Raw genomic sequence first — 27,158 nt, 5'->3', positions numbered from 1 at the left:
AACCCAAAATGAGCGATAATGATTAGTTAAACTCAAAGAGAGCGATAATGACTACTCAAACCCAAAATAAGCGATAATGACTCTAAATCCAAACTTGATAATAAGCTATAATGACACTTTCCTTTGTAATTTCCAAGGGTCTAACTAAAAAGTTAGTCCCTTAGAAGTAATGCACCTGCAATAAAGAGAAGTCTCAAGTGAGAGATCACGCTTAGCATAAGAGAGATGTAATGCCCTGGTAATGAACCTCCGAAGAGATTAAGCCATTTAGCATGAAGGGTCTCTTTCTTATGCTTTGAACAATACTCTTTTATTTGATTCAACTCTTTAATCAAAAGCAACAAAGAATGGATTAAAGGACTATTAACTCAAATGGATTGAAAGCTATATCCATGAGGACTTACAACAACACTTCTATAGTATTTAAAGCATAATTAAACACATTGAAAAGCTCTGAAACAACACCAAAACAGTGCTAAAAATCAGGTTTTTGAGGTGGAAAAAGTGAGCAAAAATGGGCTAAAGCCAAGGGGTTTCAACCAACCAATAAGCCAAAGGAAGGGTGGCCAACCCCTCCACTTTTTTGTGACTTAGAATGACATATTTTAGGCCTCAAAATACTCTGAAAATAGTATGTAAACACCAAGAAAATAGAGACAAAAGATGGTACAAAAGCTCAAAGTATACCTCTTAAAGAGAGGATGCTCTTCTAGTTCACAAACCATAAGTTGAACACTCTCAAGAGCTGAAATTGTGTTCAAGAATCTCAGCAAAAGACCTCAAGTTTTGGTTAAGGAGGTGTATGTATGGTGTATGTATATTGCAAGAGAGGAGGGAATAGTGTTTGACAAGTTTTGGCTCTTGGGAAAATTTTCTAACCCCAAACCATGAGAGGAGGTCATGTATTTATAGAAAAATGCCATCTCATGTCAAAAATATCTGTAATGAGACAGCTGGTGCAAGGTATGGGCATGGGGACAACGAGAAGCTATCACAATATCTGTTGCACTAAACATGGCTGGCGAGCCATAGAGAAAGATGGCCGGCCAACCAAAAATGGCCTGCCGGCCACTTGTTGGCCAACAGGTCTCTGAGTAGTTAGGCTAGAAAAAAATACGTTTTGGTTCAAAAAGGGCGGAAGGTTTGGGTTTTAAAGCTTGAAACCGAAGCCTTTTGCTGAAGAAATTGAACAATTTGTACAGCGTAACATTTCATCATCAGGTGTTCAGCGTGAGGCACCCAAGTCTTAAGGGCGGTCGAAATGGGGTGTCTACAAATACACATTGGGTACTCCATCCAAGTGAACAAAAGATAACTAGTTAGAAATATGCATGAACTTGGATATAATAATCTACAAAATGCAAGTACACACACACAATAAATCCTACGAGCCCGATTGCTACAAAAGATGGTATATGGATTATCAAAGGAAGCATACCATATAATGATAGCAATATCTATTAAGACATAGTAATTCGGGCTCGAATTGTGACGCCCCAAAATTCTATTCTAAACAACAAGGTCTATGAGTGCCACTAATATGTTCCTTGGTCAATAACCAAGTATGATCCTAGGAAAGATTGAAGGAGTCAAAGTAGTCTCTCTTCAAAATCCAATCTCCTTATATAGCAGAGCTATCTTTTTGATAGATCTTTCCTAGGAAAGATCGAAGGAGTCAAAGTAGCCTCTCTTCAAAATTTAATCTCCTTATATAGCAGTGCTATCTTTTTGATAGATCTTCCCAAGGCATTAACACAATGACAACAAAAGTTGACAAGGGATATATGCAGTAGATAGGTTTAAACATAATATATAATGCATAATAACAAAAATATAATAATTAGAAACATCAAGTCTTAGTTACAAAATAGGAAATTGTAGCAATATTACAACCAAAAATGAGATTATATGTAGGCATGAACAAAACAAGCCTTGAAATTCTTTTACGGAAGCTATACTTCTTTAAAAGTCTCAGTTGCACCGTCTTTCGGGCAGTAATCTTCTACACCTGGCATGAAATGCCATGAGCTTGGAATATCCAGTAAACTCACACATAGCCCGTCCCTTTTTCCCAATCCAATACACAATTACATTTAAGATAAACAATAAAGTATGATAACAAGATCAATAAACAAAAGGGTTCCAATGCTAAGTGTTAGTAAGTTAGAAATCCCCAAAGAGATTTTATCCTCCCAACATTAAGAATTAGATTCGGATTATTCGATACCTCTCTTTCGCTACTTTTGACTACTCAACTAAAATGTTGTAGCATTGATTGAGCGAAGCCGCTCTGCAATAGTGAAGGAGCGACTTGTCTGTCTTATAGTAGGCAATTTACTTTTTGCTATCTACTTTACAAGGAGCTCCTTTTTGCATGCGCTCTACTGTATCTTCGAAGAAAAGAGTACTATCAGGAAAGAAATATGGACTTTGCACTAACCGAAGCTATTGCATTGCTTGTCCCAATGATGGCCTTTGTGATCTCATCCGTATTCTAATCGAAGAAAGAAAGCAGACCTTACCCCGAATGCCTATAACAATTATATACAACGTAGAACCAACTGAGCACCTCAAAAGAGATAGTTAAATACGTGCAATAACCGCACCATACACATCATTTACATTTATTTAATTATGAGATTTTGGATGTGATGAAATTTATCGGCATATTTTATGTCTGATTTGATTATGTTTAATAAATGTCTGATTTGTAAATGATTTTGTTAAAAATTTGTTTTTGAATAAGAAATTGAAAGCCTAAATGGCTTAAGAAAATATAATGGATAAGTTGAATCAGTTTAATTTCATGTATAAAGCCTTAAGGGAAATTTAATTAATATTTGATTCAGTTTAGTAAAATTAAATTTTGATTAAATTAAGCCTTAATTCAAAATTAATTAAGATGAATCAAGTTATATGCCAATTATGATTAATTAAGATTACGTTGTGTTTAATTAAGATAATACATAATTAGAGTTTAATCTAATCCTAATCAATTTATGTAGAATGTGTTACAATTATTTATGTGTGTGTATGTATGTTATTTGTTAAGCTAGAGCCTTGCATGTGTGTGTGCATTTGATGAGTCAAAGAAGTGTAAGTTCATTGTCTATTTGGGTGTACTGGAGAAGTTTTAGAGAGAGAGAGAGTGAGAAAGAGCTCAACTTTAGAGAGGGAAGCTTAAGAGAAGTGAAGGAGAAGAAGAAAACTAAGGGGATTTCATCAACAACTTTTGAAATTAAAGCTTAAGGTAAGAAATTGAAACTTAATTTATGTAGAATCTTCATATTACACTAGAAATTAAGAAGAGTTTGGAATCATGTTCATGAAATTAGAAGGAAATTAGCAAGATAATGAAGAAATTGAGCTATAATTACAAGATATGGAAGATTATGTTATGTTCGTCATTTTGGGTTTGATTTTGAAAACTATAGTTGATTTGTGCTTCATAAATTCCATGCATTCTGAATTTTGAGGATTAGAGCCATGCAATTTCATTATACATTTGATTTTGCAGAAAAGTTTTGGAAACCATGAGTTCATGAAGATTTGAGTTTTGATTTTGAAATTAAGCAAGGTTTTGATTCAAATAAGTTAATTATTAATCATGTTTCATGATTTTTGGTTTGGGTTTTGAATTGCATGCATACGAGTTTTTATTTGCCATATTTTCAAAAATTCATGAGTTTATATGTTCAATTTCATGTTTTGCTCTTAAAACAAAAAGTAGTTTGAAAATCTTTGCATGCATGAAGTTTGGTTCAATCCTTGTCAAATTGAAGAAGTTATGAGCAAATGGTTTACAATTGGTAATGTATTTATGTTTTCCAAAGTGTATCCATGTTTTTGATCAAGCCATGCAAGACCCCAAGTTTTGAAAATGAGTTTGGAAGCCATTTTTACGAAATTCAAAGTTTTGAAAATCGCAAACTGCTCGATCGGTCAAGTTACAGCTCGACCGCACTTTGAAGGCAACCAAAAAATATTTTTGCAGATCTGAAAATACTATGAACCCATGGTCACCGTTCGAGAGATGAAGTGACCACTTGAGCGGTCACCCTGTTTTGCCAAGTTTTGGAAAATTGCTCTTTGTTGTATATTTTCATTGTCATATTTTTTTGAGTATTCTTTGGCATGATTTATGCCTCATAAAAGGTTTATAAGTACGAATTCAATTTATTTGAGAAGAAGGGATAAGAGAAGTAAGATTCGATCAAGTGAATGATGTTATGTTTCTATGTGTATGTTTGTGTGCAATGTGTAGGTTGAACTGCCAAGGATAGCATCCAACGAAGTCACTGTGAGTAATGTCTTTATAAAGATATTTTCGTATAAATAATTTTTTAATGGCTATGCTATAAGATATTTTATTAAATCTATGTTTTGTTTACGAAATGTCCAATATGATAATTATTTTTTTAAATGTCAAGTTGTGATATAGAATTCCGAAATGTTATGATATGACAAGTTTTCAGAAAATTATGTTTTGATAAGAATGAATGAATTTTCTTTTGAGTATCTAATGTGATATATAAAATATGATTGGATCTTTGTAAACCGTTCTATCTTCAACTCGTCATAGACATTCTGCATATGTTATTGATTCGTTTCAAACATTCTGTATGATGTCGATCCTTGATGATCATTCTACATGGCTCTGATCATATATTATCATTCTGTATGGCTTCGTACCTATATGGATGTTCTGTATATTATCGACCCGTTATAGACTTTTTGTAAGATTTTGGCCCAATGTGGTTGTTCTGTATGAATTCAGCCAATGTGGATGTTCTGTATGATTTTGTTTTGTTGTGAACATTCGGTATGGTCTCGATCCGTGGAGATCGTTTTGTCAAATTTTAATAATACTATTGAGATGTATCACGTAACGTACTTAACTCTAAAAAGTTTGATGAACTTTATGTATCGTATATATCCGAAATATGCTTTGACCATGTGAAGAATGTTGTATTTCATAAAGTTCTAGAACTCATTCATTTAACCCTTTATATTGATGTTACTCGTTGGACTTTCTAGCTCACCTTCTTCCCCTATATATGTAGGTGAGCATCAGGAGTATCCGCAATAGAGTTTGCTCTTGAGTCTACCCTTTTGTGAAGACCATCCGAGATGTGCTTTCGTGTTGAGGCTTTAGCTTTTGTTTTTCCCAAGTTTTATTAAGTCTTAGTTTTGTCAAGTTTTGATAAGTCATATGTTTGATCTTGGGGTTTGTATGAAATGAATGTTTATGTATATATATAAGTGTGTATATGAAGTATTTTAAGTATTTGGTTCATATCTTGTATGCGCAGCTCAATGGACAATATTATTTTTGCATCTATTTCTGATTCAAGTCCCGATATAATTAAATTCTTTGAAATTTTGTCCAAAGGCCATAGGTAATCTATGATTACTGCTCGGTCATGATCTAAACCTCTAGGGGCGGGTTCAGGTCGTGACAAAATGGTATCAGAGTACGAGTTACTATACTCATACACTTGTCCATTTGAGCAATAAGGTGTCTAGAAACGACTTAAGATTTGCATTCATGACACATACATGCACAAGTATGACATAAGTTAAGCATTCATAATTGTGTACATGTATGCATTCTTTTCTATGAATCATAATATATATTCATATAGATCACGGTGAGAACAAGAGCAGATGTATTGGAAGAGTCTTCCTCCGCCTAGCTTGATAGGCTAGAGAGAATGATGGAAGTGATGGTTCAAACTTTAAGGCAATAACAACTACAATCGCCACCACCACCATTGGTGCCTATACCACCACCAACAAGATAATCAAGTAGATGACCGAACTATTGCTCTGACAAAAGAATTTAAGAAAATGAATCCACTGCAATTTTAGGGCGGAGTTAATCCTTTGAAAGCCGAGGCATGGGTTCTCAGAATTGAAAAATTATTTGAAGTCTTCCCATGCATCGATGCACACAAGGTTTTGCTTGCTCCATTTACCTTAGAAGATGAGGCTAGACGATGGTAGATGTTAGTGAGGGATGAAAACAAAAATATTAATTGGGCTCAATTTTTAGAGATCTTTTATGGAAAGTACTTTCCGTAATGTGTCTGAGGTCGAAAAGTTTTAAGTTTGAAAGATTAAAGTAAGGCAATCAAATGGTGGATGAATATGAATCTCAATTCACTGAACTAGCAAGATTTGCGCTACATATGGTTGACACTGACTATATGAAAGTGAGAAAATTTGAAGAAGGACTCCGAGACACAATCCAAGAGAGGGTTAATGTGTTGAAACTACTGAAATATGTTGATGTGTTAGATAGAGCATTAATGTCTGAATCTAATATGAATTGATCTACCGAGTGGAAGGGAAAGAGGAAAAGTTTTGATGTGAATAAAGAATCACCACTTTTGATGAACAAGAAGCCAAACTTGGGAATGTCTAGTAATTCTAATCAAAGTGATTCTGCTCAAAGAAATGGTTCAGCGCCAACATGTTCAGAGTATGGGAAAAAGCATTAAGGAATTTGTTACTAAACTTCTGGGGCTTGTTTTAGATGTAGTAAGATGGGCCATATAGTAAAAGACTATCCTCAAAGTGAACAAAATCTAAGTAGACCTGCCACTAGCTCAGGTACATTTGCTATTTGTGAACATAATGCCTATGTGTTATTGATTTAGGACCCATATATATACCTTCGTCCGAAATTATTTTTTTATAATTGATTAGATCATTAGGACCATTAATACATGATAAATATTTCTTCGCCATCTGGGGAATTTATGTTATGTGCTTCTATAGACTACATGTGAAGTTTTACGTGGGGGATGCTACATTGTATATGACTTAATACCTTTGACATGAATCATTATGATGTAATTTTTATAGACTATTTATGTATTGTGTAAACATTGATTATGTGCCTAAACAAGTAGATTTTAACTCCGGGACTAAGTGATTTTTCCTTTGTGAATACTGGAATGGTACCTCCATCCTATTTGATTTCATCAATGAAGGCTTGTGAATTGCTTGAGAACGAATGTCAAGATTATTATTACTAGAGGAATTGATAGACCGAGAACTTGAACTTGAATTTGTTATTCATGTTGTATTGAATACTTAATTTATTTCAAAGACTTCATATGAAATGTTAACAACGGAATATTTTGATTTGTTTGAAAGGTAACGACAATTATGACCATCATTTGAGATTGAATTTTTGACTATTTGAAGATATGTGACTTGTGGTTGAACGATGTTGAATAGATCATGTGATTAATAACAATAGTGTTTCAATTGATCCGATATACAAGGCCATTTTCGACATGTGATACAATGCTTAATGTATTTTATGTTTGGATGACACGGGGTTAACTTTGGGATCCACTTTATATTATTGTTTCTTATTGAATAGCTTTTGATGGCGATTTAGACTATGATGAATTACCAATTCGGATTGTTAACCATCAAATGATTGAGAAATGAATGGAACTTCCATGATGAGAGTCGAGTGGAAAAGAAGCTACATAGAAAAGGACAATTAAATGAGACAACAATATATGATTTGTTTCCGATGCAAGTGCTATAAGTTTGGAAGACCAAACTTTCTAAGAGGGAGAGACTGTGATAACTGCACCATATGCATCATTTACATTTGTTTAATTATGAGATTTTGGATGTTAATTTGCATATTCCGATTTGATTATGGAATTTATTGGCATATTTTGTGCATGATTTGATTATGTGTAATAAATGTCTGATTTGTAAATGATTTTGTTAAAGATATGTTTTTGAATCAGAAATTGAACGCCTAAATGACTTTAGAAAATATAATGGATAAGTTGAATCAGTTTAATTTCATGTATAGAGCCTTTAGGGAAATTTAATTAAATATTTGATTCAATTTAGTAAAAATAAATTTTGATTAAACTAAGCCTTAATTAGAAATTAATTAAGATGAATCAGGTTATGTGCCAATTATGATTAATTAAGATTAAGTTGTGTTTAATTAAGATAATACATAATTAGTGTTTAATCTAATCCTAATCAATTTATGTAGAATGTGCTAAAATTATTTATGTGTGTGTATGTATGTTATTTGTTAAGCTGTATCCTTGCATGTGTGTGTATATTTGATGAGTCAAGAAGTGTAAGTTCATTGTGTATTTGGGTGTGCTGGAGAAGTTTTAGAGAGAGAGTGAGAAAGAACTCAACTTCAGAGAGAGAAGCTTAAGAGAAGTGAATGAGAAGAAAACTAAGGGAATTTCGTCAACAACATTTGAAATTAAGGGCTAAGGTAAGAATTTGAAACTTAATTTATGTAGAATCTTCATATTACACTTGAAATTAAGAAGAGTTTGGAATCATGTTCATGAAATTAGAAGGAAATTAGCAAGATAATGAAGCAATTGGGTTTTTATGATGAAATGGAGCTATAATTATAAGATATGTTCGTCATTTTGGGTTTGATTTTGAAAGTTATAGTTGATTTGAGCTTCATAAATTCCATGCATTATGAATTTTGAGGATTAGAGTCAAGCAATTTCATTATGCATTCGATTTTGAAGAAAAGTTTTGGAAACCACAAATTCATGAAGATTTGGGTTTTGATTTTGAAATTAAGCAAGGTTTTGATTCAAGTAAGTTAATTATTAATCGTGTTTCATAATTTTTGGTTTGGGTTTTAAAGTTCTTGCATGCATAAGAGTTTTTATTTTCCATATTTTTAGAAATTCATGCGTTTATATGTTTAATTTCATGTTTTGTTCTTTTTTTTTTTAAAAAAAAAAGAAATTTGAAAATCTTTGCATGCATGAAGTTTTAGTTCAATCCTTGTCAAATTGAAGAAGTTATGAGCAAACAGTTTAGGATTGATCATGTATTTATGTTTTCTAAAGTGTATCCATGTTTTTTATCACGCCATGCAAGATCCCAGGTTTTGAAAATGAGTTTGGAAGCCATTTTTACAAAATTTGAAGTTCTAAAAATCGCAGACCGCTCGAGCAGTCAAGTAACCGCTCAAGCGCACTTTGAAGGCAACCAATTTTCATCTTTAGTAGACATTTTGAAAATGAGTTTGGAAGCCATTTTTACAAAATTTGAAGTTCTAAAAATCGCAGACCGCTCGAGCAGTCAAGTAACCGCTCAAGCGCACTTTGAAGGCAACCAATTTTCATCTTTAGTAGACATTTTAAAATTTTATTTTTACTTTTTTTTTTCATTTTTCTAGTCAAGTGGAATGTAGAAGTATAATTTTTGTATGAATTTAAATGATTTTTTTTATACTAAAAATCAAAAAAATACTAAAAAAATAAATCCGAAATACTCCTTTAGGTCTTGTTTGCTGCAGTTTATTATATTATAGGTTAAAACTGATAATAAAAATGTAGAATTCAGCTTTTAGATAATCAACTTATCGGTAAGGGAAATATCACCCCTAAAAACATTATAAACCAAAAAAAAAAAAAAACTTTACTCCACTATATATCAAAACCAATCAAAAGTCTTTCTGTCACCTCTCTCTCTCTCTCTCTCTCTCTCTCTCTCTCTTATATATATATATATATATTAGCAAAAAGAATCAAAGAAGAAGGACATACTGAATTTAACATACCTTGGCAAAATTGAGTTGCATTACATTCGAATTGAAACCAAGACCAAAGCTCAATTGCTAGCGTTCACCTCTTTGTGGAGTCAAAGAGATAGATGCAGACAAGCATGCGACCTTTGCAAATATGGAGGTGGAATCAATAACATTCTGAAACTCTTCCTAGAGAAACAATTACAAAATATTAGTTTCAGACATATATTTTAATATGTATGAGTCAAAATACCAAAGAAAACCAATAAGCATTATACATGTATATTGAAGTGGGTAAAAATTAAGTCAGTCTTGGTGTTAGGCCCAATGCTATGCTCGCTCCGAGATCGAGCTAAGTTGGACCTCGGTCCTATGGCCAACACTTGCTCTGAAGCAAGACAATCATAGGAGTTCGGCCCAATGTACGAGCGTCACTCCAAAGTGGGTTGAGCAGCATGGTGGACGTCCTGGATGGACAGACAACCACTTCGAAGTGGGTTGAGCAACATGTTGAACCTCCTGGATGGATAGACAACCACTCCGAAGTTGGTTGAGCAACATGTTGGACCCCCTGGTTGGACAACCATTCTAGAGTAGACCAACTTAAAGAAGGCCAATTCACTGAAGATCTTTCTTGGGCCCAAGAGAGACAAACAACTCTGCTCCTCTCCCTCTGTGTGAACAGAACGTGGAGACATGGAGGTGCAGAGGGACAAGGTGCACATATGACAGACCTGCATCTAAATGACAGGCGGAGTGGTCGTCCTCCTCCAATGAGAGATGTCCGCTAATGAGACAAATAAAACAGACCTGCACCCGAGTGTCAGGCGGAGTGGTCGTCCTCCTCCAATGGGAGACGACCACGAATAAGACACATTGGACAGATGGTGGAGAGAGAAGGACTTGAACGACAAGCAACCTTCTCCTATAAAAGGTGAGCACTATTCACCCTCAAGGGATTCGAAAATCCACACACTCAACACATACACACTCTTAGTATTCTCTCTTCTCTCTTCTTTCTCTTCCTGAGTCCCTAACTTTACCATCAGAGGGGTTTCCAACCAAACCCCGGTCGGGCAGCCTCGCCGTTTGTTATTCTATGTAGATCTTTAATTCCCAAAGCACGCTGTTTATCCACGAAGTTCAACCCTTCTTCATAGTGCGGAAATCACCCCCGCACATATATTATGTACGTGCATTCATCACATATATTACATATTGTAGCATAAACAGAGCAGCTTGGTGGCAATGCTTGGTAAACACTGTTCATCAACTTAATACTTGAATTTAGTTGCCTGAGATGGTTAACAAATACAAAAGAATATCTCACACCCTTGTCCAAGTGTTGGGTGTCCAACATGTCACACGAGTATTTGATTTATTTTTAAGAGTTCATGTAATATAGGTTGTGACATTATAGAATTGCAAAGAGCACCTGAAGTTACCAATTCTTCAGTTCCAATGGATCTAGGAGGTCATACACTTTCACGTGGCCGTTTGAATATGCAGCAACCTGTAAAGGAAGTCAAACAAAACACCATAGCAAAATATGTCATCATCAAAATGAAAATTTACAATTTCTTATCATACTGTGTTGCCATAGAACACTACAACTAAAAGAAGGATAGTGAAATAAAAACTTTGATAAAATTAGTGCCTTCTAAAATGCAACTTAAATTACAGAAACATATCTATAACATCTATAAAAGAATGAAAGGTGCTTGAATCTAACACAAAACGCCAAAATAATGTCTAATTGCCAAAATTGCCTTCCCTTCTTTTAGTTTAATTGTCTACGGTTTAAAAAAATTGTAATAAAATTAAATCATTAAAATTATTGAATCAATCTGACCCAAATCATTTAAACACAACTCGGCTTGATTTGGAACTACGTTTTTACACAATTTATTTCTAAAAAAAATCATATAAAATTATCAAAAAAATTTAACTTATCATCAATTTGAATAATAATAATAATAATATGCCCATCACACAAACTACTCTTATAATATTCAACAATTAAGCAAAAACTTAACATTCAGCAAACATTGTTTAACATGAAAAAAAACTTAATATTTACCAAATAAACATACTATGATTTAAGTTAATAGTAATACTACGAATCCAAAAATTACCTAGAATTGTTATCTTGTTATTCATATTTATTTTACATATGAACCCCACACTACACAAATTTAATCTCCACTACACAACCACCTATCCAGAAAAATCTAGGTTCCGAGACTTATTGTCAAATCTAATAGTTATTGGAATTGATCCTTTAGGTTTAGATAGATCATTAGCTTGTAAATTTTTTCTTTTTTGTCAATCGACCCTTCCTTTTTATCCTTTTCCTTTGTGCTCAATAATGACCAAATAATTGAATCTCTTATAGCGGTGGCTATCCAATTTCAGTTTTCTATCTAGTTTGGCCATTCTTTTTTTATCATTAATTTTATAAAAGTTGATTTTCCTAACTTTTGCCTTTATGAGTACTTCACCATGTATAAGATGATTTCTAATTATAATAATCCCCCAATTTTGCTCATGCAATTTCACTCTCAATGATGTGGAATTAGGGATGCTAAATACAAGAGAGAGAAGGGTGTCGAATCGCTTCACATGGAGGGTGGGCCATGTCATTGAGGGTGGAATTAGGAGGGCAAAATTAGGGAGATGTAACACCACTCATCCAATTTTTTTTCATTTTTTAGTCAATACCATCAAATTTATCGAGTATTTTATTAATACAAGAGGTACATGTCATTTTTTTTAATTTGAAAATTAAATATCATGTATATTTTTTGAAAAATTCAAAAATATTTAGTAGATTAATTGATTATTCCTGTAAAATAATTTTTTCACCATCTTTATAAAAGAAATTATATTCAATCTCCATTGCACCGTTTCTTGCACACTATTTGAAGAAAAGTTTAGATAAATACATACATGTGCTAAAAAAAGAGGTTGTAGCTCACAATCCATGATGTGGTGGAAGTTGTTGTTTTTTATTGTGATTGTCAAAAAGCTTGTAGAATCCATCAATAAAATCATTACAAAAAATCAATTAATTGGATATTGATAATTATATAATTGAGTATTAATTATGTGAAAAAAAAAGTCTATTATCAAATTTATACCGATTAGTTAATTTTAAAAAAATAATATCATCTGATCATGTGACTATGAATGCTCAATTAATTTAATTTTTTTTATTAATGATATACTCAACAAGTCTTACAAGATTAACTATCATCTGATCATCTGATCATAATTATGTGAAAAAAAAAGTCTATTATCAAATTTATACCGATTAGTTAATTTTAAAAAAATAATATCATCTGATCATGTGACTATGAATGCTCAATTAATTTAATTTTTTTTATTAATGATATACTCAACAAGTCTTACAAGATTACCTATTTACATCACAATTAAACTTCCCAAAGAGAGCTCTTATTGACCTTTTACTGTAATAGTTACGTGGCTGTTTCTCGCTTGCTCTATCTGGGAGTGCCTAATGTGTCTTCCCATAGTCCCTCCAAGTGGTTGACATGAGACGCTACTATTAGCTCAACCAACCAAAAGCCAACATGTGTTTGTACCAGATGCTACCATTATTCGGACCACCGTTTCATAGAAGAATAATGGAGGCAACATTTTTTGGAAGCTACAAATCCACTTCTCACTCAACGAAAAGAATTTCGGGTAAGCCTTTGCCTTGCTAAATGTTGGAAAATGGCTTTTGCTTACCTTATTTTTTGCTAACTTTGAGAATTAATTAAGGTGGGACCCAAGCGTTATTTTTAATGTTTCTAAGTGGGTTCATGTTTAATGTCGTGTAGTGAATAAATTCATGTATTTGGTTGCTCAAAACCATTTCCGGATGAATGAGAATTCAATGTGTGTTTTCGGGCTCGTGGAACTAGTTTTTTGGTGGGTTTCATACACATTTGTGTAATGTGTTTGCCTCACATTGGAAAGGCTTGAGGAATTGTTTGGGTTTATAAACCTTAGCATTGGATACTTGGGATGGACCCTAAGGGGTACCCAAGTTTGTAGAAGGGTGAGGTTATGGGTGTAGTGGGCCAGACCCATTGGATCCAAAATTAAAACCGCGCGCCGCCGCCGCCATCTTTTCGGGCAGGCTAGGTTGGGCCTAGATGCAGGTGCGTGTTGTGAGGTTGGATTGGGCTTGTCCGGCCCAATACTTATCTTTTTGGGCCAAAATCATTTGCATTTTATTTATTTAATTTCAATTTCTCCAGATTTTTTCCACTCGAACAGGTTTATACCTGTTCATTCCAAAATCGGACAGATCTGTATCTGTTCAAACCAGTTTGAACAGATCTGTATGAGTTCAAACAAATTCAAATCTGTTGGTGCCTTTCCAATATGTCCGAACAGGTTTTATACCTGTTCGGAAAAGCCACCAAACTGCCTATAAAAAGCCAGCCTTTTAGCAATTCAGTACATACTTTTCCCTCAGATTTTTGTCTCTCTTCTCTCCTTTCCGTCTTTCTATTTTCTGCATTATTCAACATTTAATTTTAGGAAAAGAAAGAAAGAGTTTCAGCATAGTTTTGGTTCACAAGACTTGAATTTGTAGTGCTGCAAATTGAAGTGTTAGCCGTTGCATCTTGGAAAGTAGACGCCGGTAAAACTCAAAGCACCAGAGCGAGGGAGAAATCTACTTTAAGGAGATTGTGTCCAACAAAAGCCTCGACATTATTTTCTGTGAGCATTTAATTCATAAAATAATTTATATGATTATTTTCTGAATTATTTTATTTTATTGTTTATTTAATTTATACATTTTGCACACATACACCTTTATGGGTTCCAACACTAAAAATTTTAAATTGCTTTCTATTTGATTTTATGTATTCTGATTTGAATGGAAAGCTAATGTATTTTGTTTTCTTTCATTTTTGCAGTGTTTAACTCTTCTTGATTTTGATAAATCATGGATAGAGTATGCTAGCTATGTGATAAAATTATCCGAAGAACACATTTACTATTTCGGAACAAGGCAAAGTAAGTTATTGTAGAAAACCTCTAATGCTATGTGTGCTTTAATAAATATTTGTTCCTTAGCTTTTGTACGAAATAACATTCATTTATAATAATAAATGATAATTTTATTTATAATATATGTAGATTTATTTAGGAAGTAGTAATAGTAAATTAAACTTGAGAATAGAATGATCATTTTATTTCAATTGTATTTTATTGAACCAAAAACTACTTAGGAGTTGGATCCCACTAAATTTTTATCACTTGAGATATTTTTTTCACTTTTTCCTTATGATAATATTTTCTTATTAGTTTTGTTCACTTCATTTTTTCAAACATGTGTTCATCCAATATTTGATTGCCTATTTCATGTTGAAAATAAAAATGGTCCATATACTATGATCTTCCAAAGTACAAATGATTATTATTATTACTGTTGAACATATTAGGATATTCTCTAATTGAATTTTGAAGGGTTAAATTATTAGATGATATTTTTTAAAAAATTGTCCCAATATGACATTTTTAGTCATATGACATCGTTTACGTATATTTTTAGAAACTAAATTTTTAAAAGAAGATATATAAATAGATGAAATAAGAATACTAATAGTTGATGTATATATAAACTTGATTAATTGACAGATTCAATACTTTGAGCACCTTGATATGCAGAATAATATCAACAACTATATAACTAGGAATGCAACTATGTGTTTTCACATATGAAACTAACTTAAAAAAAAAAAAAACAGCAATGCGACCTCCACGCGCATAGCTCGTGGGGGTCCAACTAGTAGAAGCTTGAAAACCCCAAAGCCATTTAAAGCCAAAAAGGGGCTTGGAAACTCTTTTTTTTTTTTTTTTTTTTTATCAATAGGCTTGGAAACTCTTTTTACTACAAATTAATGCAAAATTTACCATACTTTCATTGATAGTGGCTAGCAAGCTTGATTCCCCATATGCAGTTCTAAGAAATTAAATGAAGAAAAATTGAGGTGATACGCATTGCCAATACCTACCAACTTCAAACTTGTGAATAAGACTCCAAATTGCATATCTAGCACTTGATTTGAACTTGTCTCAAATCCTTTGCAAAGCTTCCATTGAAGGGGTTTTGTATCTATAGAATGACAAAACAATGTTCAAAATAACAGTGAGACTTTGTTCACAGGTCACAAAATGGGAGGCTCTCCAGCATACTAAGCTTGAGTAATATTTTTCCTGATTATTAGACAGGAAAATGGTACACAAACAGAATTTTTAAATAGAAAACTCATCCACAATGATGAGGTAGTGGTATTTTTAATCATGAGCCACAAAGATGGGTTTTGGCTTAAAATGAAAAGATTACAAAAAAAGCATATAAAAATCTATCAGAGAAAAGAGTAAAGAGAACAAACAATGAACAAACCAAAATGAAACCCAGAGCAAAGAGTTACCTGCAAAGTTGTTCCTAAGATGAACATATTAAATGCAAATAAAAAAGAATTGGCTAATGTATAACACTGCCTAATTTTAGACTATGATACTGGGTGTAAATAACATAGAAAATGCATTAGAAAATTCATTGGATACCTTCAGCAACCTCCTCCCACAATGACAAAGTTCCATCTGCACAAATGCATGCAACTCCACCACCATATTCTGGAGGAACCCAAACAACTTTCACAATGCTCACTTCATGAACCTATGAGAAGCCCAATGTCAAAAATGCATATAAATAAATAAAAAATCAAGAAAATGATGACCAAAAAAAAAAAAAGAAAGAAAAGAGGAACAAGAAGAAGAAAGGAAACATATATGAAACTTTGAGAAGTTTGAATCTCAATGAAAATTTTGCTACCACATCATCATGTTTAAAAAATCCAATTACCAAAATGTAGTTATAATCTATAACCATGAATGACAAAAAGATGATAATTGTGTGAGAATACAGGAAAAACATGAGATAATCAGGGCAAGAACTGCAATCAATACATGCAAATTTAACTTCATACTCAATGAGCAATGATGCACCACTGACAAGACTTGTCTTCCCTTAAGCCACTTTCCTTGTCACATACTCATAATTTTAGAAGCAGCTTTCAGTAACATTTCAAACTTTTGAAATATCACATTTCTATCATGCAATTTGGAATATTTATAAAAGAGTTTTACGTTTTGGCCCCTTCAAAATTTAATATAATTTTACTCCAGCCCCTCCAAAATCTAAATAATTTTATCTTTGTTGCCCAAAATTTTGAAAATTTTCATTATTTTTATGCACTTTTCAATAATTATAAAAATGAATTAATGTTTTGGCCAGCCCAAGCCTTTGAAAAATCTCATCACTTTCATTTAATTTTGAGTATATATAAAATAAATTGGTATCTTGGTCCCCGAAATCTATAAAATTTACTTCAATTTCTCTAAAATATAAATAATTTTGTTTTAACCCCACCCTTTGCACAATTTCTGGGTCCGCCATACAGTTCATGTAAAATGATTTAACAGTGTATAATGCAATAAATGACAACATGCTCTTCCCTATCTGATCTTTATCGCCTTTGTTTATAAACAATCCTCAACATTATCACCATTATTACCCATTCTCAAATTAGAAATGACATATAAAAACCCTATGGAATCCAATTGTCCAAACTTCAAATTCAATTCAGACTAAAAGGACTGCAGATAATTATCGACGACTAAATTTAGTCGGCAAAAGTCCATTTTTAGTTGGTAAAAGTTATCTGCGACTAGTTTTTTTGGTCACCACTTTGGTCGCCAATTGAGGGTCGCGAAAAGTAATTAGCGACTAAAAAGTCCTTTAGTCGGGAAAAAATTCTATTGTCGACTAAATTTTTGGTCGCTAAATATATAATTACTACGACTAATCCATTTAGTAGCTAAAACACTTTAGTTGCGAAAAGTCATATTTTCCTGACTAAACATATTAGTCACCAATTATCACATTCGATGACCAAACATGTTAGTCACCAATTGTCACATTCAACGACCAAAAAGTTTGATCGGCAATTGCTACATTCAACGACCAAACAGTTTGGTCGGCAATTGTTACATTCCACGACTAAAAAGTTTGGTTGCCAATTGTCACATTCTACGATCAAAAAATTTGGTTTCCAAGAGTTACATTCCACGACCAAACATGTTAGTCGCTAAAAAAAATGTTTGCGCAACTAAAACATTAGTCGGCAATTGAACTATTAGCGACGAAATCCTTTGGTTGCCAAAAATATAACTACTATTCTACCCAAATATGTTCCACCAAAACATCTATCCAAAAATATTTAATTTTTCAAAAAATGTAACAAGTGCCAACTAGTCCTATACAATTCAGCTTTGTGCACGAGTTCATCCATCTATACCAAATAAAAAGATAAAAAATGTCAGGTACTTTTTTTATGAAAAATTTGAACTTCAAATTATTGCAAAATTGGACAAAAAATGAAAAATTTCCAAATTCAATAAAGGAAACAGGAACAAATTATTAAACTTTCAACATCAGTTTGTAAATAAAACAACATTCATATATATATATATATATATATATATCCAGCCAACATTACAATTCTATCAATATGATCATTTCCAATGTTGTTTGTTGTCTACTTTTAATACCAACCACATTAGCCTCATCACCGGAGTTTTTCATCTGTGGTTTTTACTCAAATAAGGCTTCTTTTTATTGTTCTTTAAAGAAATGTCTGTTTTTGTTACTATTTCAAGAACTATGTGGAAAAGGTGGTGTTTTGTTGCTAGCTCAAGCCATTTTGAACTTAGAAGTCACACCAATGTTTAAAGAGTCGTTGTAAGTTGTGGCACCCATTTCTAGGATGAAGTGTAAAATCCTATCAATTGTAAGTCCATGTGATTGAAAGGATTTTTTGAAAACATTTTGTTGGAGTCTCAAGGTTATTGAAAATATATGTAGCCTTTTGCTATATGATAATTTTGTGAATGCACTTTATTCAATACTGGCAATAACTCCTATTTCTCCAGCTGTTGCATCTCTATGAAGCCGAAAGCATACCTTTCGTATATGAGGTTGGCAAGAAAAGTCTGTTACATTAGAGGTTTACTCATTATATGTCCTTTTTTGCTTCCAACTACGCATATTTTCGCATTTCAATGGACAATTTCTCGCGTAAATCTCTAACCGTGCATCTTATCGACGCAACCCAGGGTCTTACAAGTTTGTTTAACTTAGGCCAAGGTGACAGTTATGACATCGGGGCTGTTTCCAATTGTTGCCCCCAAATGGCCCCGTTTTCGCCTTTTTTCATCACATTTGTTTGTCTAAATATGTAACCGTGCATCCTATTGGATCCTCTTAAGCTTTTTGATTCAAAGCTGCCTGGCCTCTAAGAAGCTATGATAACATTCAAACAACTTATGTTGTGCCAATGGTAACAAATGAAAAAGAAGAAAAAAAAAAATGCAGCAACTTCTTATTATTAGAATCACATGTTCAACAAGCATGCAAATAAAGGTGAGGAACCAATATACCTTCTGCACCGTAGCAGTAAGTTGATCCTATGCCCAAATTTTATGGGTCTCGCACCATGCCGATGCTAACCATAATGAAGAACTGCATGTCTCGGAACATGGGAATAGTCTAAGATTTCCTATGAATGGAAAATAATAAACTCTGATAACTGATGCAAACAATAAGGTTGAGAACAATGAAATTAAAGAAGTGACAAAGTTTGGAAATTGTAATTAATTGAAATTCAAATCCACTCGGGACCAATTGGAATCATGTGTACTAAAGTTTTTAGCCTTTTTAGAGTCTAGATTTATAGTTATTTAGGCTGGGTATTGAACTAGTTATTTTCTTACAAGTTTTATAGAATTTCATAAGGGTATTTTGGTAATTTGCAGGCATGGGTTGTACAACCCATCTATAGTCTTGGAGTCAAGATAAATAATTTTTTGTTTTTTTCGAGTCTTACTTTTATAAGATTTTGGAAATAAAATCTAATTCCCTATGTAGTAGCAGTATAGAAGTCCTAATCCTAGTTAGTGTAGGAAATTCCTTGAAGTCTATAAAGCAATATAATTTAGTTTAATTCAATAGAGAACATGTTTTGATTGTGAAACTTTTGAAGCTCTTTATGAAATGTGATACAATCAAACCCCAGGTGTGATGCTTAAGGCTCCTAGGAGTGAATCCTAGAATTTTCTTCTTCTTGTTATTTTTCTGCATCTTAGCTTCTAATAACACCAAAACCAGATTTAAACCGTCTTTTTCCATCATTAAACACGGGTGTTATTATTACTTTCCTCAACCTTCCAATCCTAGAACCATAAGATATTGTACAACATATTTTGTGGTTCAACCTACCTGTTATTCTTACTAATTATAATTACATTACAAGAGTTTGTGGTTCAAATAAATGTATATGAGAAAGTAAGGAGATACACACCTTTTGTTTATAAACAATAAAGGGCAACCTATGGCCTTATGAATATCCTACTACAAAATGAAACAAAGAATAAGAAAGCAAAAGGCATAACATTAATATTGTCCTGGTCAAGCTAAATGAGTCAAGCACTTGCTTTGTCATAGTACTATCAGCCAAGCTTAGTTATCCATTAGTTTATAAGAATTGACCTCTTATGGATAAACATACTGGCTTGAAAAATTTAGAAAAAACATCTTTGTGGAGTTTTCTTATTTTTGTTATTAAATGATGAAAATCTTGCAGAGTATAATGTCTCACAGTGAGCCTTCCTGACAAATGTAAGTCAATGAGACTATTATTGACAAACAAAAAGACCACTAAATGAGTAAATGGGAGGTTGGCTTGCAGGCTGTGCCTGTTTCAAAAGCCAGAAAGGTGGAGACCTTTCTATGATTGCAAACCAAATAAAAGCTTTTGATAAAGATGATTACTTAACTTAATTTCAGTCAAATATCACTGCTTTTAATGATAACATACCTCTGATTGAGTTTCTGTATTGACATGATCTTCACATCTGACACCCCAAAGGAACAATTCTCCACCAGAAAATTGCTTGCCCAAGCAAACATTCAAAGTAACTTTTGAGTCATCCACATGGAAACCTATAAAGGTAAAGTATTTTCAGATTCTCAAGTCCAAACAACAATGCAATAACTTTCATGTTAAGAATATGGAGCACAAAACACAAATAAAGAAGCATACAATATTTTTATATTTATGTACATATAGATGATAAAATTATAAAGATTGAAGAAACATAGTGATAAAATATACACATCAAACAAAAACGCTAGCCATTTTGAACAAAAATGTACAGGACAAACCATGTGGCATGATGCTAGAACCCAGTGTAGGTAGGATTATGGAGGTTTGTTGAGAATTGGAAAAACTCATCCAGAGGCACCGGAGACTCAAGGGAGCCTGGGAGAGAGATGTACCAGTCCAGCCAAAAGAGAGAGTGAAAGAATCTAAAACTTACATGCAGTTCTCTATGAAAGTACAGAGATCCAGAACTCAAAATAGAAGCCTCAATCTCAGTGTTGTAGTCATGACGTAAGAGAAGTATGTCCATCTATTCATAGAAGGTGAGCACAAGACTATAACTATATGTATGAGAAGGCTAGCAACAGTATGGAAATCTGTTAGGTTGCTAGAACTGTCTCTTGGCCAGGGATTGCAATGGTGAAGTCTCTCTCTTAGTTGGACTAGCCTAAGGTTGCTTGACCCATGAGAAGGGGGGGGGGGGAGAGCACCGTAGCAAAGCCTTCATCTCTAGCCCCTGTTCCACAATACCCCAGAGTCTCACATTACATGTTAGGCAACTACCTCATCGCCTGGGTGAGTAAATAGGTGGTGTAACTCTTGCAGAAAGTAGTCATGAGGTGTGACCTACACTTCCAAGTCCTTGACTCTTGTGAGACGTAAATATTTTACTCTCACAGGTGTCAAGAATGAAACTAAAGCACACAATAAGTGTTGTTGGTCCTCTTAAGCTTCTTTGGTGTGATCAAATAAGTGTCGCTCGTTACCAGACATGAGTAGGTGTACATGATGACATGTAAAGCACACATCATTTCACAATTTCCAATTTCCCCACATCAGGAGAATATTAGAGTTCTATAAAAGTTTGGTGCACTAGATGAACTAATAAACTATACCAAGCATTGTCCAAAACATGAAGAAAGCTGAGAGGGCCATCCATCGGTAACACAGGCAAATTCTAGGTTGCATCATTGTCCCATGCAGAGAAAGAACTTGTCCTTAAGGTTAGTGACAATTTCAATTTCACCATGGCACAAAGGCCATCCAGAGACACAACCAATACAGCCTAAGGTGTCATGTTTTACAATGCTTAAGACCTTATAACCCTGCTGCCCCTGTTTCAGAGTTGAGCTAAAAGCACCAAACAATAATTAAACCAATAACATCAAAGCTGCCATAGAAGCACCACAAATCAGTAGACAAATAAAATAACCAAACCAGCCCCAAGACAGTAGCAATCATGCCACAACTAGCATCAACACAATGTTAGCACTGGGCTAAACCTCAAGACAAAATGGTGATCAACACTACAACAAAGCAGTCACACCCCCCCCCCCCCCCCCAAAAAAAAAAAACAACAGAATCCACAAATTACTTGAATCCTAAACACAATGGCAACTATTTTTTTACAGATGTTATCAACTCATTTTCAATGATTTGGATTGATATATTATCTGTTGCTTCTTTCAATTCCCACTTAATTACCTTGTGTAACTAAATTAAGGATTGGTGATGGAATAATTTCTTTATGACTAATATCTCTGGTCCATGATAGTTCTGTGAGTTTCAACAAGTTACTTTTATGCTTACTAAGCTATTCATACTGATTTTCAAGTATGTACAGCTTGTTATTTTATGATTTTTCCCTCTAAGTGCTTATTTCCAAGCTCAAGGGTGCAATAAATGCAAGTTGGAGCTTAACTTTACAATGATGAGTACCGTGATTATTCTATAAGTTTCTACAAGTTATTTATAGTCCCACCCAAAATTCATGAAGGACAATCAACTATAGAAGCATGATGCATTTCAGATCCATGGTTATCATATATCTAAACACATTTGAATATTCAAAATGATCAATAAGCATATTAGAAGTTTGAGATTTCCGAAAGAAATGACTAAAGGCTAAGAGAAATATAAAAACAATTGAAAATTTGGGAAAAGGGTAGGAATTCAAACCACTTAAAATTTTCTACATTTAAAAGGCAACAATACCTTAATATGCTATCTATTATACAATTGTTGATGTCACCAACGGCAACAGTCATCAAATAATTGCATTATTAGTACTAATGATGCTGCTGTTAGCTTTAACATTGTTTTTGTTTTTGCCTCTAGCCATCTCTACAACTACTCAATGACACTTTGGGGTACTAGATTAAGGGGTGCAAACATGCCTTTCTAGCTCGGAAAAAGGGCATATAATAAAACTTATCCTTTAATATGTAGATGTAAAAGCTGAAAATCAATTCCCTCAGTAAAAGGATTTTTCATTGGTCACACACTGAAGTGCACATTATTCAAAACAAATGTAGTTAAGAAGTTTACAATTCCATACGTAACTAATGTATGTGTGTGTTCTGTGTATATAGCATTATTGTGTTTTTGTTCATGTCAATTTGGTAAAGGAAGAAAAAATTATGATGCTACTGTTTATTATGTTGTTAAATCACAAACAGAATGACAAGACCATGTATCTTATAATTGTTTTACACATTGAAACAAGACAATATTATGGAGCATCTTCATACTAAGACAAAAACAAATCAATTGGCTGCACCATAACAGGGCCCATCCTTAGATATCAATGTCACATATTTAAAAAATCAATGATGGATTGCAACAAGTACACCTATTTAGTCTCATTCAGGTAATAACCTACGGGTTTGGTATGTGGAGCAATTTTAATTTAGTTTTTTGCAAAGTGCCTGCGACTTGATAGCATATAAGTTGTTGTGCATATGTTTAGAAACTTGGATTTGCTAAGTAAAAAGAAAAGGAAAGTGAAAGTGATGATGAAAGAAAGAAAAGAGAAATGAAATGAAATATCTAAATTTCTTGGTTTTGTTTTGTTGAGGGGTAGGAATTCAAACCACTTAAAATTTTTCTACATTTAAAAGGCAACAACATGTCTGAAATCTCAATCTGTTGTTAGGGCTTGGCCAATGACGCCACACGTCCGACAAATTTGTAATTGAACCAGTATACACTATTAGGTAAATTGCCACCACACATGAAATGCCTTTTCAAGGAAACCATCATTCTAACTCACAAGTCATCCGATTCATAGCCAATAAATAATAATTAACCTCGATAGTGTATAACCAATCAGATCCCTAAAGCAGTAGGTCCTAATCAAATCACCAAACAAATCAACTATATAAACATACTACGTTTAATCAGATATGCTCAAAATTCACTTGGTGAAAACATATACATAATAAAAAGCTTACTCAAGAAACATTATGAAATAAACTAGAAGCACAAAGATACATAAACTTTACAAAAACAAAACAAACAATTGAAATCATTGCAAAGTTCAACGAAAATAAGTTCTTTTGATTGAAGCAGAGAAAATAAAGACCTCTAACTCAACTCAACTCAAATTAGCACATCTTTTATTATTATTATTATTATTTTGAAGTTCCATTTTTTGCTGCTACTCCTTGATTTCCTCAAAAAAAATTTGAGAACCCAACAATAGACAGGTGAAAACTAAAATAACTAAATCCAAATAAACAACGCCTAATCTATATGTTGATAAATGAGCCACTCAACAAGAACGTAGAGCGAATATATTTTGTAGTCTTAAGGGTGGATAACAAGGTTAGAATACAAAGGAAAGATGCTTTCACATGCCAATAACAAGCAAAGAAGCCATTCACAAGATAACTGCAAAAATAGTTGTCTTCCTAAATAACACATGAACTAATAAAATCTAATGGAGGTTCATAAGTTTAAATATATTTTGTAGTCTTGAGGGTGGATAATAAGCGTATAATGCAAGGGAAAGATGCTAAAGCAAAAATAATTTACATGCCAATAACTTACATGCCAATAACAAGCAAAGAAGCCATTCACAAGATAACTGCAAAAACAATTTTGTTTCTAAATGACATATGAAGTAATAAAATTTAATGGAGGTTCATAGGTCTATATTTCAATTTTGGCATTACAGTCTAAGCCACAACTTTTATTAACTCCATAGGTTAGAAAGAACCAATTGGGGCATGCACAGTTGGCTAGAACCATTTCACCTTGCGAGGAGGTCGAGGGTAAAAATCTTGGCACATGCAAAACTCCAATCAACGTAGAAATAAGAAAAACAAAAACTCTATAGGCAAGAAAGACCAATATCTTTCTTGTTTGCAAACATGAAAGAAAAGCATAATCCAAATTTGAAAATATGATGACTCCTTAATAAAAAGAGGATAATAAGTGAGATTTCACTTCTTTCATGCAGTATTTGACCACAATTACATGCAACAGAAAGCTCTGTAATCCTACTCCTATAAGCTACTTGGTTTGACTTCTATTCCTCATTGCTTTCATTGTTCCAGTCATAATGTTTACTAAAAATTGCACTATCCTTCACTATAAGAACAGGAATTTTTTCTAAAAGGAAAAAAATAAAAAATAAAAATAGAAGGACACAACATTACTTTTCTAAGGACACAACAAAGCCTAATCTACAAACAAAGAATATGCCTTTTGGGAGGAGAAAAAACAAAACAAAATAAAATAAAATAATGAAAAAGAGTCATTTTCACAAAGAAAAAGATCAAACCTCTTTATATATATATATATATATATGTACATACGAGGCAATCGATGAGAAAAAATTATTGATCATGCTATCCAAGGATAACCCAGATCATATAAACAGTGATATGCAAAATTCTCAACTAATAAGCAAATTATATAAAGGAAATATGGTATACTTGCATGTGTTCTGTCATCCCAACCAGAACATATGCATATATTTACATATATATATCAGTTTTCATTTCTTGCATTGTCTGGAGAGTATGATTTTAGTCCATCCATTCAAACATTCACCCATTAGGGTTTTCAAAATTAGTGAAAACGAAAAAAAATGGTTTTGAAAATTAGAGAAAATAGAGAAATTGAGCAAGAGAGAGAGAGAGGACCCATACCTAATCTCGAGGTTGTTTGAAGATAGGCGAATTGGTAGTAGCAGAAAAATGGTGATGGTGGTGCTGTTAGGTCCGAAAAGAGAGAGCAACCATGTGAGTAAGAGGAGTGATGGAAGACAAATACAAAGATTCAGAGAGAGAGAGAGAGAGAGAGAGATAAAATACATACCTAACAATGGAGGCCCAAGTACTTCTCGAAGTGACGCTAATGCTTGATCGAAGAAGCGACACAAGCGACTGCGATGATGGAAGAAGAGCGACTTCGGTGATTGCAATCAAGTAGGAGAATTGATGAAGTGGTGCGTATGACGAGTGGTGCGCGGTATATACTGTACAAAGAGTTTGAAAAATTCACTCCGCTAGTATAGGCCAATTTTTTCCTACAAAACTATATGGGTGGCATTGTCCTTCAATTTACTTAAATTATATTCAAAACGGTGTCGTTTTATTATTTACCACCAAATTTTTGTAGTAGCTAATTTTTTTTTTCATTTTCCTGCTTTTTTTTTTTTTTTTTTTTTTTTTTTTTTGGTCTTCCATATTCGCGCTTTGCCGACCAAATGTTGGTCACAGAAAATTCTAATTTGGCAGCACTATGCGGTAATTTTAACATTTTCTTAACATATACAAAATGTATTCATTTCTGTGGTCATATATAAAATATATTTATTTTCTTCTTAACATTTTCTTTGACTAAGGATTTATTGTATTGTTAATAATAAGTAGTTATTTTATACTTTGGGAGCACTATGTGGTATTATTTATGTATTAGTTTAAATCAATAATGTAGTGGGAAATCTTATGGATTGAATAAAATTAACTTATTATTTTCAGGTAGTTGACAAACTATTTAATGTGATTTGTGATTTCTCATGCTTTTAGCATCACATAGGCAACGCCATATAGTACTCTAAGACTATGTAATAATTTCCATTCAAAACAAATAATTTATACGCAATATCATCTCTTTAATATTTTCTATCAAATAAAAATTAAATAGATTTTATAATAATTTGTGCTATAAATGATATGTTTTTATTTTCTAAAATTAGAAATTTTGATCTATAATTTTTTGTGCTAAAATTACAAACTTACGTTACCATCCCGCACTGAGCTATTAAATACTATTATAGAATTTTGATTTGTTCCTAATAATAATAATTTTTAATTTCTTATGCTTAAATTTAGTCTATAAAATTAAAATTATCTTAAAGTTGATCATGTTTTTTTTTTTAAATAAAAAATTGTAATTAATAAGTGCCCCCTCTAACTTAATTTCCTTGCTTCGCCACTGGCCATTCCAACATCAATCCCACCTCCAATAGAAGTGAACAAAGTCGAGAAGCCAGCAGTGGAGGCTCCACCAGCTCCAATCCCCAACCCAAGAAAATCAAGCGTGGTTGGCTTGTT

At 33.1% G+C, this 27,158-nt stretch overlaps 1 long non-coding RNA gene across 5 annotated transcripts; it reads right to left on the bottom strand.

Moving 5' to 3' along the window:
* Positions 1-1,794: 1,794 nt before the first annotated feature.
* LOC145822703 (uncharacterized) lies at positions 1,795-26,142 on the bottom strand. 5 transcript variants are annotated; one of them, XR_014364365.1, is made up of 9 exons: positions 25,918-26,140; positions 25,749-25,811; positions 20,527-20,651; positions 19,091-19,209; positions 16,157-16,268; positions 15,601-15,701; positions 10,998-11,075; positions 9,596-9,751; positions 1,795-2,531 (listed from the first exon to the last, which is right to left on the bottom strand). It is a non-coding gene; the product is annotated as an uncharacterized LOC145822703 (long non-coding RNA). The 5 variants fall into 5 exon arrangements; XR_014364367.1 differs by lacking the exon at positions 1,795-2,531 and having other exon boundaries at positions 9,614-9,751; positions 15,597-15,701; XR_014364368.1 differs by lacking the exons at positions 9,596-9,751; positions 10,998-11,075 and having other exon boundaries at positions 2,409-2,531.
* Positions 26,143-27,158: the final 1,016 nt, after the last annotated feature.

The sequence above is a fragment of the Camellia sinensis genome, chromosome 3 (assembly GCF_055761805.1).
Source record: "Camellia sinensis isolate YWXY chromosome 3, ASM5576180v1, whole genome shotgun sequence".
In the NCBI taxonomy this organism is placed as follows: domain Eukaryota; kingdom Viridiplantae; phylum Streptophyta; class Magnoliopsida; order Ericales; family Theaceae; genus Camellia; species Camellia sinensis.
The sequence above is the reverse complement of the archived record's forward strand: the minus strand, read 5'-3'. Positions and strand labels throughout refer to the sequence as shown.